The 17,604-nt window shown below is 44.0% G+C and overlaps 1 long non-coding RNA gene across 1 annotated transcript; it reads left to right on the forward strand.

Annotated features, from left to right (window-relative positions):
- The first annotated feature begins 21 nt into the window (after nt 1–21).
- Nucleotides 22–15,059, forward strand: LOC141567295 (uncharacterized). The gene is made up of 3 exons (XR_012489848.1): nt 22–294; nt 11,671–11,884; nt 13,001–15,059. It is a non-coding gene; the product is annotated as an uncharacterized LOC141567295 (long non-coding RNA).
- The last annotated feature ends 2,545 nt before the right edge of the window (nt 15,060–17,604 follow it).

Genomic DNA, 17,604 nt, shown 5'->3' on the forward strand with positions numbered 1-17,604 from the left:
CGCTCTCCCCAGGCCCCCAAACCCCGCCCAGCCTTACGGCAGCCGGCCACCGAAGGAGGCGGGGGCTGGGGCTTCGGCCACCCCAGGAGCTCCTCCCCTCCTCCCTTCCTTCCCTCCCACTTTTCCTCCTCCCTCCCTTGACCCTCTTTCCCCCTTCCTCCTCCTTGCCCTCCCCATCACGTTGGCCCCTCCCCACCCACCCCGCCCCCTCCTCGCCCCGCCCCTCCCTCTGCGCCCTGAGTCGCGGGAGGGCTGAGTCATCGCTGCGGAGCCGCCGGGAGAGCAGGCGAGCAGGTAGGGAGGGTGTGAAGAAAGCGACGCCGTGCGACGGGTCACCGCCGCCGCGAATCGGGCTGAGGTCCCGCGCACGGCCCTCTCCCGGAGAGGCCTAGGAGGGGACGCGGATGCGGGCCAGGACTGCGGTGGGGAGGGATCCCGCCGCCCCTAAAGCAGCCGCTTTGCAGCATTCTGAAAGAGCTCTACGTAGGATGAATCACACACTCATACATAACACCACGGTGGCATCCAGGCCAGGATCGCAAACGGACGTCCCACGGGCAGATCTGGGCTGCACCTGATCTGTGTTTGGCCCACGGAGTGGTGTTTGTTGTTAGAAGTTTTAACCAGATGCCAGTATTTAAACACCATACGATATTTCGTAGGGGGGAAATCAGATTCCCATTTCTTTTAAAATTAGAATATATGCCAACACTGGGCCCACATTTCCCATGACAACAATAGCCCCGTGCTGAGTGGGGCTACCTTTGTAGTCGGAGCTTGGCATTCTCTAGTTTGCCGCGGTCCCCTCTACACCCTCCTATTCACCTAGGCCACTGAACTTCCTTCACGTTACCTGCCAAGCTCTCAATCTAGTGATCTTAACCTAGTCCATTCTACCCATTTCTCAGATGGAAATGGGGAAATGGAGGTGGGGAAAAGTCACACAACGTGTGCCTTAATACTGCAGGAGAACCCAGCTTTTCCTCACCCATCAATTTTTTCTACCAAGCCATTCTGTCTCTCTTGGTATGCAGACTAAGAAAGGGAATTCTCTTATGAAAGGTGGGTCGCAGAAAATGATCTAACAGTCAGAGTGGGCCCCAAATGAAAGATGTTTTGGATCAGTAATTAACCAGAAGGGTCAAACAGCTTTAGATTTATTCCTGGATGAGGGCAGATCCATAGTAAGAAATTGAGCAGAAGCAGAGTGTACACCAGCCCCTCTCTTGACTTGATGGTAGCTTCTCACAGTCACAATAGAAGACAAAACTGGGGCAGGTGGATGGATGGAACAGTTAACAATTCTGGCGAATTTGGTTTTAAGTTGTCTTCAAGTCACTGGAGACCTGCCTGGCCTTTGAGACACTAGACTGTTGTATAAGGGCTGCAAAGCCGATTGTTGCTTGGACTATTCTCTACTATAGGGCTTCTCAGCCTGTAATGTGTACGTGATTCTTGTAAAATGCAGATTTTGATTCGGTAGGACTGGTGCGGAACCCAAGATTCTACATTTCTGACAAGCTTCCAGGTGATGTCAAAACTGGAAGCCCCCAGACCCCACGTTGAGTAGCAAGGCTCTGGACTCCTCAGGCCTTCTGTTTGTTCATGAAGGTCATTGCTACTTGGCAACTAAGTAGAGGGGCTCAGAATCTCAAAGATCTGGAATCCCAGCTGCCCCTTCAAAGCCACGTCCCCTTGGGCTGGCTGCTTTTTCTCTCTGTGTCTCAGTTTTCTCATCTGTTCAATTGGAATCAAAGATTACTTCCTTAGGAGGGTAGGGAAGAAGAGTAAACTGGACATGTGGGCCCAGCTCAGAGTGTTGCTCATAGTAGGTGCTCTGTGAAGGTAGTTTCTTTTGTGCCCATGGGTAGTGACACCCATAAGCAAGACGGTGAGGGAGGGAGAAGTGTAACAAGTTTCAGGATAAGAATCGAACCCCTTCATGTGGCCTTCCAGGCCATGCATGGCGTGGTCACTACCCAGCCCACCCCTTACCCCTCTCCCTGTCTCTGTCCATGCTTCCCCACACTGGACATGTATTAATTCTTTCAGCCATGGTACTTTCTCTCCTCAGCGGTCTTGTACAGGCTCTTCCTCATACTCCTACCTGCTTGGCTCCTGCTTACCATTCAGTCTCAGCTCAATATCTCAGAGATGCCTTCCTTAACCCCCAAAGTCTCCACAGTTAGGATTTAAGGGGTATATTCTGGTAGAAAGGGAGAGCAGGGGGCATCTCTCGAGGCTGCATACTTATAGGGAGGTCACTGATTTTACTTAGATTCTAAGTTTATTTAGAGCCGCTTTTGGTAGGGAGGAGAATGGAAGAACTAAACGCTGCTCCACTAGTCTACGCAGTATCTTTCAGCTTGGGCAAGCAAGCAGGGACTAGATTTCAGCTCTCACCTGCCCTCCCAGCTGGTTACCTTTGTGCAGTGTACAAACTGTGGCAGTTTATGTGGCCACTCTAGAGCTAATGCTTCCCCAAGCTGCCTCCGTGAGCTGCTTACTCCTGCCTGGATTAAGCTCCTTTTATAAACTTTCTTAATGCCATGAAACTCATCACAATTGGAATTAGGTATCTTGGGAGTGATTTATTTAAAATCTTTCCCCTGCACTAGGCTCTATATTCCATCAAGGCAGACTATCCATCCTGTTATAGGCTATATCCGCAGTGCCTAACCTGGTTCTGCAACAAAGCAGGTGCTCCATAAATATTTGCTGCATATTTCAGGAGCTTATGGTCTACCAGGACAGGTAGAACTCATTGGAAAAACTATGGCATGAGATAGACAGGCACAGAGCTAAGTGATTGGTGCTGCCCAAGGAGGGAGATGTCACTTCCAGCTGAAGCCATCCAGGGATGCTCATGGAATAGGTGGTATTTGGGCTGGGCCTAACAGAAAAGGTGGAGTTCATTAGACCCAGATGAGAAAGAGGGTGTTCTTGGCAGTGGGAGCAGCAAAAGCAGAGGTACAGAGGGAGAAAAGTTAAGTGTGTTCCTGTGACAAGTCACAAATTGTCAGCCAAATACGTTTGGGGAATTAGCTGCCAATATTTAAAAATCGGGAGATTTCACATAAAGGTCCAGATTTTCTGATTCTCTTGAAAAACTTGGAAGATCCCACCAGGCAACAATTGACTGGCACTGAGAAGTGACGGTGCCTTTATTTAATTTATTTTATTTTATGTTTTTATTAGTTTCAGGTGTACGAAACAATGTAATAGACATTTACATCCCTCACAATGTGATGACCCCCCTCCCCCAATCTACTACCCCTCTGACATCATATACAGCTGTTACAGTTCCATTGACTCTATTCCCTATGCTGTACTCCACATCCTGTGACTATATACATATTAAATTACAGTTCATATTTAGAATTATTCAGCTTCAGCTTCAGGTATGCACTGCAGTGGCATCTACACATGACAGTCCCTTTAGAAAGTCTGCTTGCTCCATTTTGTCGCAGTCTCCATCTTTCTCCGTTGCATTCTTCCGCCCAGCTCTCTTCTCTCATTATTGTTCCTTCCGGGCAGCCAGCAGACGGTTTGATTGACACATGGGAGTTGTCAGGAAAGTTGGTTCAGATCCCCTACTGGTCCTTAAATGCCAGACGAAGAAGTTGGCCAATACCACCCGAAGGAAATGAGGAGCCCTTGAAGGTTTTTGAGCTTCTAGGTCTAGGAAAGCTGTGGGGGACGCGAAGGTTCTCATGGAGTATAAAGAATGGACTGGAGAGGCATGGTCACCCAATGCCAGGGAGCACAAATGTCATGCCTTGTTTTTAGACTGGTGGATAACAGGCCTCCTCAGCTAACTAAGCAAGCTGGTAATTCTGTAAGGACTTCAAGGGTCTTCTCCAGTTCCACAGGGCACTGCCCATGGCTCTGCTGGCTCGGCCAGGCCTGACTTCAAAAGGAAGAGCTTCCGGCCAAAGAGGCTGCTGATGTTCTGGAAGCGAGAGAGAGGCGTGGGGAGCTCTGCATTAGGCTTCCCAAGAGCAAAAACTCATGGACTGGCCCATGGTTGGGGGATGGTGCTTGTAAATGCAAAATTTTAACTAAGAACATTTTTGATTACTCACACATAGGTGACATCTAACTTGCTTTTGCTGAGCCTTGAATATTTTCAAACACGGTATTTTTCTTTAGAAAGAATTGTAATGTACTTGTGTTTATTAACGTACTATACCCTCATTAGAAAAAAAATGGAAAATATAGAAACATAAAGATGAAGATAATAATCACCAGTAATCCTACCACTCAGAGGCAACACTTAACATGTTGGTAGATTTCCTTATCTTTATTCTTCGTCGGGTGTATTTATACTTTTCAAAAACAAAGTTGGTGTCACATTTCACATACAATTGATTGCCTTTTTTGATTAACATTACATTGTGAATCTTTTACCATGAGGATATATTAATGCATATTTTCATAACATTTTTAAATAAATTCAGAATAGAAAAATAAACACTGTATATTGGCATAATCTTTCCAGGTTATTAAACATGCTTTGCAAAAACATTTTGCTTGTATGTTTCCTTCCATTCTCAGTGTAGTCAGGGATCTGACTTTCTTCATTTTGTGAAACAGGTAAAAGATGGATTATCACCCTCATTTTACCAAGCAAACTAAGTCACAAAGATGAAGGGATTTACCCAAAAGCAAGTAGCCAGCAGCTAGCTGAGGGCTGGACTACAAACCCCAGGTTTCTGAGTCGAGGTTAACGTGGGGAGGGGTACACAGGCTTCTCTCCCCTACCCCAATTGCAGTTAGTTTAGATAATGCCAACTGTGCTTTAAATTCTGGGAATTGAGGTAGGCTGTAAACTGAGTGCAGTCAATCTGGGTGGTCTTTGTGGAAGAGGCAGGTTTTGTGCAGGATCTGGACGGTTTGTCCAATTCATAGGTAAGTTAGTGGTAGGCACCCAAGCCTACTGACTCCCAGGTGAACAGTAATAGCCAGCCTTTGTTGTGTGGTAAGTACCTTACTATGCCCTTGAATACGCCTTATGTTATTTAAACCTCACACCCAACCATATGAAGCACTGTTATTTTCACCAATTTAGAAATGAAACAGAAGCATAGAGAGGTTGCACAGCTGGTGAGTACCAGAGTAGAGACTGGAACCCAGGCAGCCTGGCCCCAGAGCAGTTCCGCACTCCATCCACACCCCCTCTGTGCCTGGGCTGAAGCATGAGCCGCAGGGACCAGGCTTTGTACACTCTGAGTTCCCAGCCAATGGGCTTACCCTCCCCGGGACTGGTTGTGCTTGGGGGCGCACTGGACCTATGGGGTGATGGGCTGAGAGACAACAGCGAACTGGGGAAGGTTCCCGGAGCCACAGCTTCCTCAGCTGCTGAGGGTCCTTCAGAGAGTATTCCTGAAGTGGGCAAATAGGAATAAAAAAGGTAGGATTCCCAGAGTATTCGTCATCCTGGCAGCCAGTCCTCAGCAGTTGTATCTTGATTCCTCTTTGAGTCTGAGATAAACTCCGCCCTAAAACAACAGTGGACTTGGAATCAAGAGGCACGACTGGATTCCAGGCCTGCCTCTGCTCCTATCTTCCTGTAGGATCTTGGGCCGGTCACTTCCCCTCTCTGGGCCTCAGAAGGTTAAAGCTTGTCCTTTCACCAGGTCTTCGCATCTCACAACGCATCACGATTTTGCCCACGGGATGCCTTCTGGATGATGTGGAAACTGAAATTGTCTGCAGTGCACTGGGGTCCGGGGGTGCTACTCAGCACCCAGCTTTGAGCTCTGGAAGGGTTGGGGGTGTCCAGTGGGGAAACCAGCCCGCCCCGCCCCTCATGTCCACAGAGAGAGGGTCTGTGAAAGGGTTGGGGAGGCACTTGAATTCCTCCCTTGATCTCTCTTACCTGGGGCGCAGGTTGCCGGAAGGGGTGGCTGTTCCGCCTAGTGGGTCACCCCCGCAGCTCTCCACTCATCCTAGGGTAGCCAATGAGTGTTCTCAGGCACACCCATGCTCGCCTCTCCTGCCACTGGAATCACATCCAAACTCCTTAGAATGGCTGAGAAGGCCTGCTTCCACCTACCCTCAACCTGCCTTTCTAACTCATGTGCCCTGTCACCTTAATGTAGAACTGCGTGATTTTCAAAGCAGAGGTTCAGGAGCCAGACACCCAGATTCAAATCCTGAAGTCTCCCTGTTTCCAGCTATATGGCCTTAGGCGAGTTACCACATATCACTAAACCTTGATTTCCACACCCTGAAAAATGGAGGCGGAAGCACCCATTCCATAGGACAGTGTGAGGAATTAAATGAGTCACTCAGCATAGTTCCTGGAACATATAAGTTCTTTGAGGCTGTTATTATCACAATTCTCAACCACATTTGGCTACCACCTCCCACTTCCTGAAGCTCGTAGCTCTCTTTCCCAACACTGCCTTCAGGTGTACTTGGAAAACCCTTCCCTTTTCTTCACCCCGTAGGCTCCTATACACCCTTTAAAGCCTTATTCAAATGCCACGGCCTGAAGACTTTTCCATCCTTCCCGGTGCCTTCCTCTTCTGTCTGCCTGCCGCCACCTTAACCCAGGGACCACCACCAAGCATTATGTGCCTCCCAATAGGATGCGGTAGACCACATGGCTTCACCTAGTTTGGTATCTGCCCAAACTGTTGAGTTTGAATCGAATCAGGTGGTTAGAGCTAGCTTCAGGTTACAGGAATTTCAGAGGCTAGAGGAACACATTAAGGAACAGAAGCCATCAGATAAATCCAGAATGTGAGACAGTTTATGAGACAACTGACATGGTCTCTTCAAAGTCAATGTCATGGAAACAAATGTAAAAACAACAGGGAGGAGGTTCTAGATTTAAAGATACCAAAGAGTTTAACAACCTAAATATAAGATGTGATTCTTGACTGTTTCTTGGTTCATTTTTTTTCAAGCTATAAAGACCATGTTTTTAGACAATGGGGGAAATCTGACTATGAACTGGGATATAAGGAAATTACTAATTTTGTGAGATGTGGTAAGCATATTATGGTTTGGAGGAGATTCCTTAATTTTTAGAAATGCATGCTGATGCGTTTAAGGCTGAAGTGTTAAAGTTAATATCTGTAATTAACTTTAAAATGTTTTACCGACTAATTTAACATATATTGAGATGAAGTAAATGTGGTAAAATGTTGGCAGTTGTTGAATCTATGTGATCAATATGTAGGTATTCAATTTTCTACTTTTCTCTATGTTTCAACATGTTTATTTAAAAAACAAAAAGTTGTGTTTTTTTTTTTTAAAGTTCATTCTCCAGGGTTCCCATTTGTTCCTTAACTTCATTAAAGGGCAAATCACAATATATGGAGGTGATGTATGCCAGTAGGTCTTGCCATTCAGATTACAGGCTACAAACTCCCGGAAGTGTGATCTAGGTCTGGATCAACTATACTTCTCTCACAGTGCCAAGTTCATAATAAACACTCAATAAACATTGGTGGAATGAATGTTACTATTGCTGTAGTGCATGGTTCATTAGTAAACGTACTCATAGGAATCTCCAGAATGAAAATGATAATGGCAAACTTTCATCAAGCACTTACTATGTACCAGGCTTCCTGTCTGACACATAGAGGCATATATTTAGACATGCATCATCTCATGTAATTCCCACAGCAGTCTGAGAAGGTAAGGAAAATACTCATAGGAATCTCCAGAATGAAAATGATAATGGCAAACTTTCATCAAGCACTTACTATGTACCAGGCTTTTTACATCCCCTTTTATACATGAGAAAACTGATACACAGAAAGGTGAAGAAACTTGCCCTCAAGATCATTCAGTTAGTTATGGCAGAATCAGTGGTTCTAACCATTACACTATGTTGCCCGTCCTTCTCTTGCACCATCCTATCAGCACAGGTAATTACGTAGGTTTCTGTTTTAGCACCTACATCTGCTAGGCTAGGAGCCCTTAAAAAGCAGAGGGAAGAAGGCATGTTCGCCCAAAACTTATACACAAATGTTGATAGAATTGTCACTATCTTACCATTATTCAGAATAGCCAAAACGTGGAAACAACCCAAATGTCCATCAATTTGATAAATGGATAAATAAAATGTGGTATATCCACACAATGGAATATTATCCAGCCATAAAAAGGAATGAAGTACATAATCCTCCTTATCTGTGGGTTTACTTTCCATGGTTTAAGTGACCTGTGGTCAACCGTGGTCCAAACATGTAAAATGAAAAATTCCAGAAACAATTCAGAAGTTTTAAATTGCACGCCATTCTGAGTAACATGACAAATTCTGGGGACATCCTGCCCTAGATGTGAACCATTCCTTTGTCCAACTTCTCCATGCTGCAGATGCTTTCCGCCTGTTAGTCACTTTGTAGCCATCTCGATTATCAGATTGATTATCTCGGTATTGCAGTGCTTGTGTTCAGGTCACCCTTCCAGTAGCCTAAGGCTACCTCAGAATGCCAGCATCATTCACCTCACTTCATCTCATCACGTAGGTGTTGTGTCATCTTACATCATCACAAAAGAAGGGTAAATACAGTACAATGAGACTTTTGAGAGACACCACATTCACATAGCTTTTATTACAGTATAGTATTATAATTGTCCTGATTTATTAGTAGTTATTAATCTTTCACTGTGTCTAATTTAGGAATTAAACTTTATTATAGGTATGTCTGTGTAGGACAAAACAAACCCTTGGACAACACGGGTTTGAACTGCGCGGATCCACTTAGCAGTGTTCAAGGGACAACTGTATTTTCAATCTGCAGTTAGAAATCCAAATGTGCAGAGGGCCAACGTAAATTATTCTTGGATTTTTAACTGCACAAGTGGTTGGCACCTCTAATCCCCTCATTGTTCAAGGGTCAACTATACATAGGGTTCAGTACCACTGCAGTTTCAGGCATCCACTCGGGGTCTTAGAATATATTCCCTGCCTATAAGAGGGGACTACTGTACTGATACATGCTATAATATGGGTAAGCCTCGAAAACATGTTAAATGAAAGAAATCAGTCTCCAAAGACCACATGTTCTATGATTCCATTTAAATGAAATGTCCAGAATAGGCAAGTCCATAGAGACAAAATAGATTAGTGGTTATTCGGGGCTGAGGAGATGGAGGATTGGATGTGATAGCTAAAGAGTGTATGGATTCTTTTGGGGTGATAAAAATATTCTAAAATTGATCGTGGTGAAGGTTTGCACACTCTTAATATACCAAAAACAATTGAATTTACATTTTAAATGGGTGAATTTATGGTGTGTGAATTATATCTCAATAAAGCGGGGGCAAAAAAAGTAGAGGAAATATCTTATGCACCAATGAATCTGCTAAGCTGGTTGAGTGGGAAATGAATGAATGAATGAATGGCCATTTCCCTTGCAGTTGACAAGAAGCTACCTTATTTTCAAAGTCTAAAATGAATTCTCTTGACAGTTTCATGGGCATGCTTATGCTCACTCTTAGTTCCCAGACACCCATTAATATACTAATAAGAAACCTGATAATTCAATAAATAATCCCTGAGGTTACCAGTGCTGCTCCAGAAAAAAAAGAGAAATGCACCGATGATTTCTTCTGGATACAAACTGGGATTGCAGAGCAAGGGGCCACCAGTATGTTCTGTCTGGGAAAGGGTTCCTGAGATCTTGCTGTGATCTGTTTCCGCTTGGCAAACCTTGATTCATTTATCTGGGCTTATCTGACTATTCCTGTGTTTTTTTTCTCCTTGTCCTGGTCATTCAGAAGGACCAGTTCTCATGAAAGTTCCAGAATAAAATAACTCATGAGGTTCTGTGGAAATAATTGGGGAGGACCCAAACGCTTCCATGTATGTCCATCAACTGGTAGGGAAGGTGCTTGTTCAAAATGCTGAATCCTGTCCTGGTCCCTGGAGATTCAGATTCAGTAGGCTGATGGTAGGGCCATGGAATCTGCATTTTAAATAAAGCAGCTGCAGTGTCCCTGATACAGGGAACTATTGGCTATCTGAGAAATACTGTCCTAAATGAAGGTTAGACAGGAGGAACTGAAATGTGTACATTATCTCAGGCAGAAAAATGGGTTTGCTTAAGAATCGTTGAATTTAATGGTTTTCCTACCGTGTCCCCTGGAATTCCTTAGGGCTCCATGGAACACATAGAGGGGACTGTTGAGTTGGTGGAGTAACAGAGGTGCCAATGGATCTACCCAAGTGCATGCCCCCTTCAACAGCTCCATTTTCAATTTGTTTTCTACATCTGGAGATTAAGTTCTATTGCTTGAAAACCGCTAGTTGTGCCCTGTCCCTCATATGCAAATGGAAAAACTGAAGACTAGAGGAGAAAATGTTTTCCTAGGCTAACAGAGTGACAGCACACTGATGGCAACACACCGGGGTTGATTCTAGGCCGGCTCTTCCAGCCCAGGGCCCTTCCCACTAGGGGATGCCAGTTTTGGATACATCCATTCATTTCAGGGTGATTTTCCTTCCCTCTTTGCCTCCAGCAAACCCCACATAAAATAGCAGGGCCTGGACCAGGGCAAGGGGAATGAGGCATCTGCCTCAGCAATAAAATTTAGAGTGGTGTCAAAAAGTTCAGTAATCAAGATAAATAATATTTTAATGCAATATTTTAAAAATTAAAGTTAATGCCAAAAAATTCATGATGAACAAAATACCAAAATTTGAAAGAAAAGTGGGATAAGTGGTTCCAAGTTTTCCTGTTACCCTAAGCTCCAATATGACTGTCTACAGCACTATTACCCTGCTTTTATTTAAAGCTTTGCTATTTTGTTCATCATAGATTTTTTGTATTAATTTTAATTTTTAAAATATTGCATCCAAGTATTATTCATCTAGGTTAGTAAGTTTGTGTGTGTGTGTGTGGGTGGGTGGGTGTGTGCCTCCCTTTTAACTTAGTGCCTCACTTTCCTCACCCTAATCTGGGCCCTATACAACAGGTGTGTTAGCAGACAGTTGAATAATGCCCCATTGCCCTCTGGGATTCCCTCCAGATCCTGTCATTTTATTTGTCTGACAGAATTGATTTGTTTGGTCTCACTGTGACATTGCCCTTGTCAGCTGATGTGTAGAGTTTTGCAATCCACAGTGGAGATTTGTTTTGCTGACCCAGCAACATTCTCCCTTCTCTGGGAACAGCAACCTTATGTTGCTTAGGGAACCTTCCCTCGACATCTATGAAGCTGATTCCAGTCCATAAACCTAGAGGTGGGCATGTGACTCACCTCTGCCAATCAGAACCTTGCACCTCCTGGCCATAACGATTTGTTCAGGGATGGTCATGTCCCCACACTTTCCAAAAACACTGTCGACATCTTGAAGTAAAGAATCTTTGGCAGGTGGGTTGGTCCACTGACCATGGCCATCTTTGCCATCTATGCTCATTTATTCATTCAAAAAACAGTTATTGAGTGCCAACTATAAGCCAAATCCCATTCTAAGCACGGGGTACAACTAGTGAACAACACCAGAGGCAGCCCCTGCCCTTAGGGAGATGAAAATCTTGTCAGGGAGGCACACATTAAACAAATAATTACGTGTGCAATTATTTGATTATAAATATGATAAGTACCGAGAAGGAGACGTTCAAGCTGTTATGAGCATGTGTAATAGAAGCATCTAAATCCTTTGGCTTACTGTCTAACTGAGCGACTTCCTTCATTTGACAGACATTTGCTGAGTGACCACCTGATGCTCGTTGCTGTGTTTGGTGCTGAGTGCTGGGCAGAGTGGGAAACAAGGCACAACCCCTGCCCACAAGGAGCTTACCGCTCACAACGGATCAACCATCTGACCAGCTGTTGCTCCAGCCTGCAGCCCGCGAGCAGCTACACTTCACAGCTTTGACAGCTGCTTGAAAGAACAAGTTTACTACCTCCACAGGTGAAGCAAATGTATTTCACTGGTTTCATTGCCTCATATTGGTCTTACCATGTCTTTTTCTGACCCTCAACAGCTTTTGCTTTCTAGGGTTGGGAAAACTGGGACATATGGTCACTAGGCCTACTGAGAATGTTTTGTTAGGCTCTGTAAAAATGGTCTCATGGGGAGAAGAGGGCATCAGGAAAGGGAGGGAAGTGGGTGTTGACACTCCCTGGGCCCCATGGCTCCAGTGCACTGGGGGCGGGATCTCAGCTTTGAGGGCAGGCCTTTTGTGATGCTTTTGGTTCCCTGGCCCCCGGGGTGCAGGCCAGAGTGTGGTGCCCAGCTCACCACAGGGGAGCTTCCGGGTGGCTTTGTTATTCAGCGCATGTGAGGCTGTGGCTTCAGGAGCCATGGACATTTGGCAATTCTGCAGAGCTAGGATTGGGGTTCTGTCCAGCAGAGGGGAACATGTGGGTGGTTTCAGACACAGGAGGTTTGGTTCCGTTCCTCTTAGAGCCAGCCTGCCTCCCTGCAGAATAAAGCAACCAGCATCATTTGGCCCATGGGCCCTGATTTGGGCCTGGAATGTGATACCACAGGGTGAAATGGGAAGGAAGGAATGGCCTCTGACTGTATTCCCCTACTGGAACAAAGCACTTTGGGGGTGGGGAGTGTGGTTGACCCTTTTCTGTATCTCCAGAGCCTGACACCTTGGGACAGGTACCAGGCATTGTCAGCATCATTGCTTCTGGATACCCTGTTTCCCCGAAAATAAGACCTAGCCGGACCATCAGCTCTAGATGCGTCTTCTGGAGCAAAAATTAATATAAGACCCGGTATTATATTATATTTATTATATTGTATTGTATTGTATTGTATTGTATTGTATTGTATTCTATTCTATTCTATTCTATTCTATTATATTATATTATATAAGACCTGGTCTTACAGTAAAATAAGACCAGGTCTTATATTAATTTTTGCTCCAAAAGACGCATTAGAGCTGATTGTCCGACTAGGTCTTATTTGCGGGGAAACACGGTACTGAGGGCTTAGTGCATGCTCAACATTAGATCATTTAATCCTTACAACAACCCCCCCGAGGTAGGGTCTAACTCTATTCTTATTTTACAGGGAGCTGAAGCTCAGGGTGATGGAGCGGGATCCACACCAATTACAGAGCGTGCTATCTGTCATGTCTTAGCAAGGGCCCCAGAGGGCAGAGACAGCACAGTGGGAGGGTGGTGAGGAGGCCCTGACACACGCCTGCATTGGGAGGACCTGGAGTAGACAGCAGCTAACTGGCCTGGGACAAGCCTTCATCTTGGTACAGAGCCTTGGCCATCCTGGCTCTAACAAGTGTGGGATTAACTGTTTTGAGAGCAACGTAGAATGTAGCATTTTGTCCTTTTGCTGAGGCCTCACTTTATATTAATAATAATGAGTGAATAGCCTATCCACTGAGGTCTTATTCCTTTTCAGTCACTGGGTCAAGGGCTTGCTATGGATCATTGCATTTAATCCTCACGTCAGTTTATGAAATAGGTATTATTATCCTTCTGAGAAAGGGACATTAAAAAACTTGGCCAAGGTCACAGCTAGTGAGTTACAGAGCCAGCATTCAACTTAAGACTGTGTGGTCCAAGATCTGGTTCTCTGAGCATCAGAAACTTGGCTCAACTCCTAGTTCAATTCCTCCATGAACCAACTGTGTACCCTTGGCAAGTCGTTTACCTTCTCCAGGCCTCATCTTCTACATCTGTAAAATGGGCAGCTTGGGCTAGATGATGTGTTAGGCCCCCTCAGCTCTGATATCTACTTTGAACCCCTTGAAAGACATCACCTCTGTATCCCCAGCACTTAGTGGAGGGCCTGGCTCAGAGTGCACACCAGGTCAACATCTGTTGAGCTCAATCTATCCCAATGGGGCCCCAGCTCCAAGCTCCAGATGTAGTTACTATTTCCAAATCTCTGCATTTCAAAGCCTCCCCCCACCTCTTATGGTCCAAAGTTCAAATATACTATAATTTATCCATTTTGGTTGTTTTCAATTTTTCCGACTGAAAAAAATTATTCTATGTGTCTCTTAATGGACTCAAGTTTCTCTTGAGTGTATATCCAGATGTGGAATTTTTGGATTATGGGATGTACACAAGTTGCTCTCTAAAGTCGTAGGAATTTACATTCCTACCAGCTGAGAGAGCTACCCTTTCCTCATATCCTTTCCAAAATTTGAGTTTGTGCTATTTTTAAAATTTTGTTAATTGACTGATATTTTAACCTTTCATGGTGGAGATTTTCAAGTATTTATACAATAGTAGACAGAATAGTATAATGAACCTATCATCCACCTTCAACAATTACCAACTACTTTCCAATTTTGTTCCCTTTATTTTCAACCACCCATTATTTTTTAACCAAATCCCAGATATCACAGCATTTCGTCTATAAATATTTTAGCATATATTTCTAAAACATAAGGGCTCTCCTTTTTAAACATAACCATAATACATCATCAAACACCTCCAAATGTCAACAATAATTCCTTAACATTATCAAATATTTGAGTCAGTGGTCACATTTCTCTAATTACCCTATAATTTATTTTTCTTTTTATATTTGTTTGAATTAGAATTCGAAAAGGTCCGTATATTGTGATTGGTCAGTATTTCTTAGGTGTCTTTTAATCTACCCCCCCTTTTTTAATATCTTGACATTCATTTGCTAGAGAAATCAGATTGGTTTTCCTGTTAGACTTTCCCCAGTTTGGCTTTTGCTTATTTCATCCCCGTGGTGTTATTTCATACGTTCCTTAGTTCTTGTATTTCCTATGAACTGGTAGTGAGATCAAGAACAGAGGTTGGCAAACTATGGTCCATGGGCCAAATCTAGCCCCCACTCTTTTTTGTAAATAGGATTTCATTGGAACACAGCCATGCCTGTTTGTTTAGCTATTGTGTATGGCTGCTGTTTGTGCTACAACATCAGAGTTGAATAGTCGCAACAGAGACTGCAAAGTTTAAAATATTTATTACCTGGTCATTAGTGCAAAAGTTTGTCCATCACTGCTCTGAAGGCACGATCAGATTCCTGCTTGATTTGGGGGACATGATTTCTTCATAGGAGGTGGTGTTTAATTCCAGCGAGAAGCCCATTTTGTCCAGTTTCTCTTTTTGTAATGTCTGTTTCATCGGCCAATTCAAAAGGAGTTGCAAAATGGCAATATTTTGAGTTAATCCTTCTTCATTCCCATTTCATTTCATCTGTTGGAATGCTTATGTGGTGAAGAGCAGCTTCCTCTAGTCCACTGGTTGCCAGAGGCACAGTTTTTACAGGAAAGACAGAATAAATGCTCAATTGTTTCCTTTTACTTACCAGTTTTCAAAATAATGAGTTGATTTCCTAACATCATCCAAAGACGATCACTGAGGTTTTGTTGTTTACTTTTAAAATATCATTTTGAACTCATGCGTTTAAATATATTTGGTGTTTTTCAACTCGTTCGTTATTTTCTTTACTGATTCTCAAATTGTCCTGACTTTGGCCAATGGGTCTCTTTGGGTTCTGTGCTGAGTCCTTTTGCCACAGCTCTGGCTTCCTTGGTTTGAGGCGTTGAAAGATAGTCTAAGTACATGCTGTACAGTTTCTGCCCTAAATCCAGATTCAGCTATTTATTTTTTCAAGGAACCCTGGTTCCTTTAAGTGGAAAGTAGTATTTAGATACCACAGTGTGGGCATTAAAGGTACTCGCTAAAATGTTGATCATTATTTTGATCAGTAGGCAGAGGTAGCAAATATGGTTTGTTTGTTTGTTTTCAGGTCAGCTACATAAAAAAATTCATTCTGAAACTTCCTATTCAAATCCAGAGTTACAAGGTTTTTACTTAAGTCCCCTCGTCTTTCATCTGTACCTCCGTTCTCTCATACCCAGCACTACCAACATAATAACTCATTGGCTTTATCCCAACCTACCTATCCAACAGTTTCAGAATAATGTTCCCAATGTTGCCTCTAACAATCTGATGGCTGAAAACAGGCTGCCCTTTTAAAAAATCAGAGTAAAAACTTCTGAAAATGAAAGTGGAAAGGAACTTAGCAAGATGGGTCTGTGCTGACTTCATGTGACTGTACGGCACATGCGTTACTGCTGGAGTTTTTTTTTCTTTTTTTAATTTTTATTGGGGAATATTGGGGAACAGTGTGTTTTTCCAGTACCCATCAGCTCCAACTCAAGTCGTTGTTTTCAATCTAGTTGTGGAGGGCACAGCTCACTGGCCCATGTGGGAATCGAACCAGCGACCTGGATGTTATGCGCGCTGTGCTCTAACCAACTGAGCCAACGGCTGCCCCACTGCTGGATTTTTAATACTCTATTTTGTTGGTCAGGATTTTGTTCTTCAGCATGATAAACGCTTAAAATCATAGTCCTTACCCTCTGGGAGTTTACGCTTGTCTATAGAGTGAAGAAGTATGAGGTTATGGCAGTGTAGGCTCGTGGAATGATTGTTGGGTTGGTAACCAAGTATGCTGGTGAGCTCCTGGCTTCGAGTTTACCTCCCTAATGTTATATGAGGATAAGGAAAGGAAGGAGAAATTTGCAAGAGAGGATCTTGTGTGAGTTAAGTCATCTCTCTGAATTACTTCCTTATCTATTAAAAAAGGGGTGCAGGGAATGGACTATACTGTAGCCTCAGTAGCTTTCTTTCTGCCTCAGGGCCTCTGCACTTGCAGTTCCTAAGACCTGAAACACTCTTGCTCCAGTTCTTCCAATGACTGGTTTCTTGTCATGATTTAATTACTTGTCATGATTCAATTCTCAGCTTCAGTATCATCTCCTCAGAGACAGCCTCCCTGACCACATAATCTAAAATAGACACCCTCCCCATTATGTTATCATATCAGCCTATTTCATTTTTTCATAGTACTATTAACTATCTTATCTGTTTACTTGTTTATGGCTATCTCCCCTCTCTGCAGAATGCAAACCCAGTAAGAGTAGGGTCTTTAACTTTCTTGTTCGCTGTTGTAGCCCTAGGACCCAGTACAGGCCTGGCACATAATAGTCACTGAATAGCAATGCCTGCTCAATGAATGGATGGACTAGATAATTTCCAAAGTCCTTTTTAGCTCTAAGTCCAGCAAGACACACTCAATACCATGAGTGTAGGCTCACATTACAAGCATGATTGCACCACTTTACAGATGTGGAAACTGAGACTGAATGACTGCCAAAGGCTTCACAGAGAGGAAAGTGGTATGGTCCAGTAACACGGTATGGGAAGTCAAAAGCAGGAGACTCGGGTTCCAATCTTCATACCATTCTACTCTGTCCACCTTTCTTCCTAGAGCTGTAGGAACTGGGCACGTTGTTTTACCCCTGCAAGGACAGTTTCTCCATCCAAAAGAGAAGCCATACTAATAACTCTGGTCTAGGGTTACTCTGAGATAATGAAGCTTTGTGAACTAAACAGCACTAGGCGCTTTGCAGAATGGTTTGCCTTTTCTTTACCCCCAGGTCTTCCCTGGGGGTGGGGGTAGGGGTGAGCAAGTAAGCCAGAGGACCAGGGCGTGGAGGAGGGGAGAGCCAGCTGACTACCATGGTTTGTTTATTCACCTGAGTCCTCAGCCTGCCCCTAGCCTAGCTGCTCTCACCTGCTCAGGTAGAGAGGTAGGGGGAGCTTGGCTCAGCCAATGAACTGTGATCATTCTCTTAAAGGCACCCAGCATCTGGCAAGAAA

This window comes from Rhinolophus sinicus, linkage group LG10 (genome assembly GCF_036562045.2).
Source record: "Rhinolophus sinicus isolate RSC01 linkage group LG10, ASM3656204v1, whole genome shotgun sequence".
NCBI classification, from domain to species: Eukaryota; Metazoa; Chordata; class Mammalia; order Chiroptera; family Rhinolophidae; genus Rhinolophus; species Rhinolophus sinicus.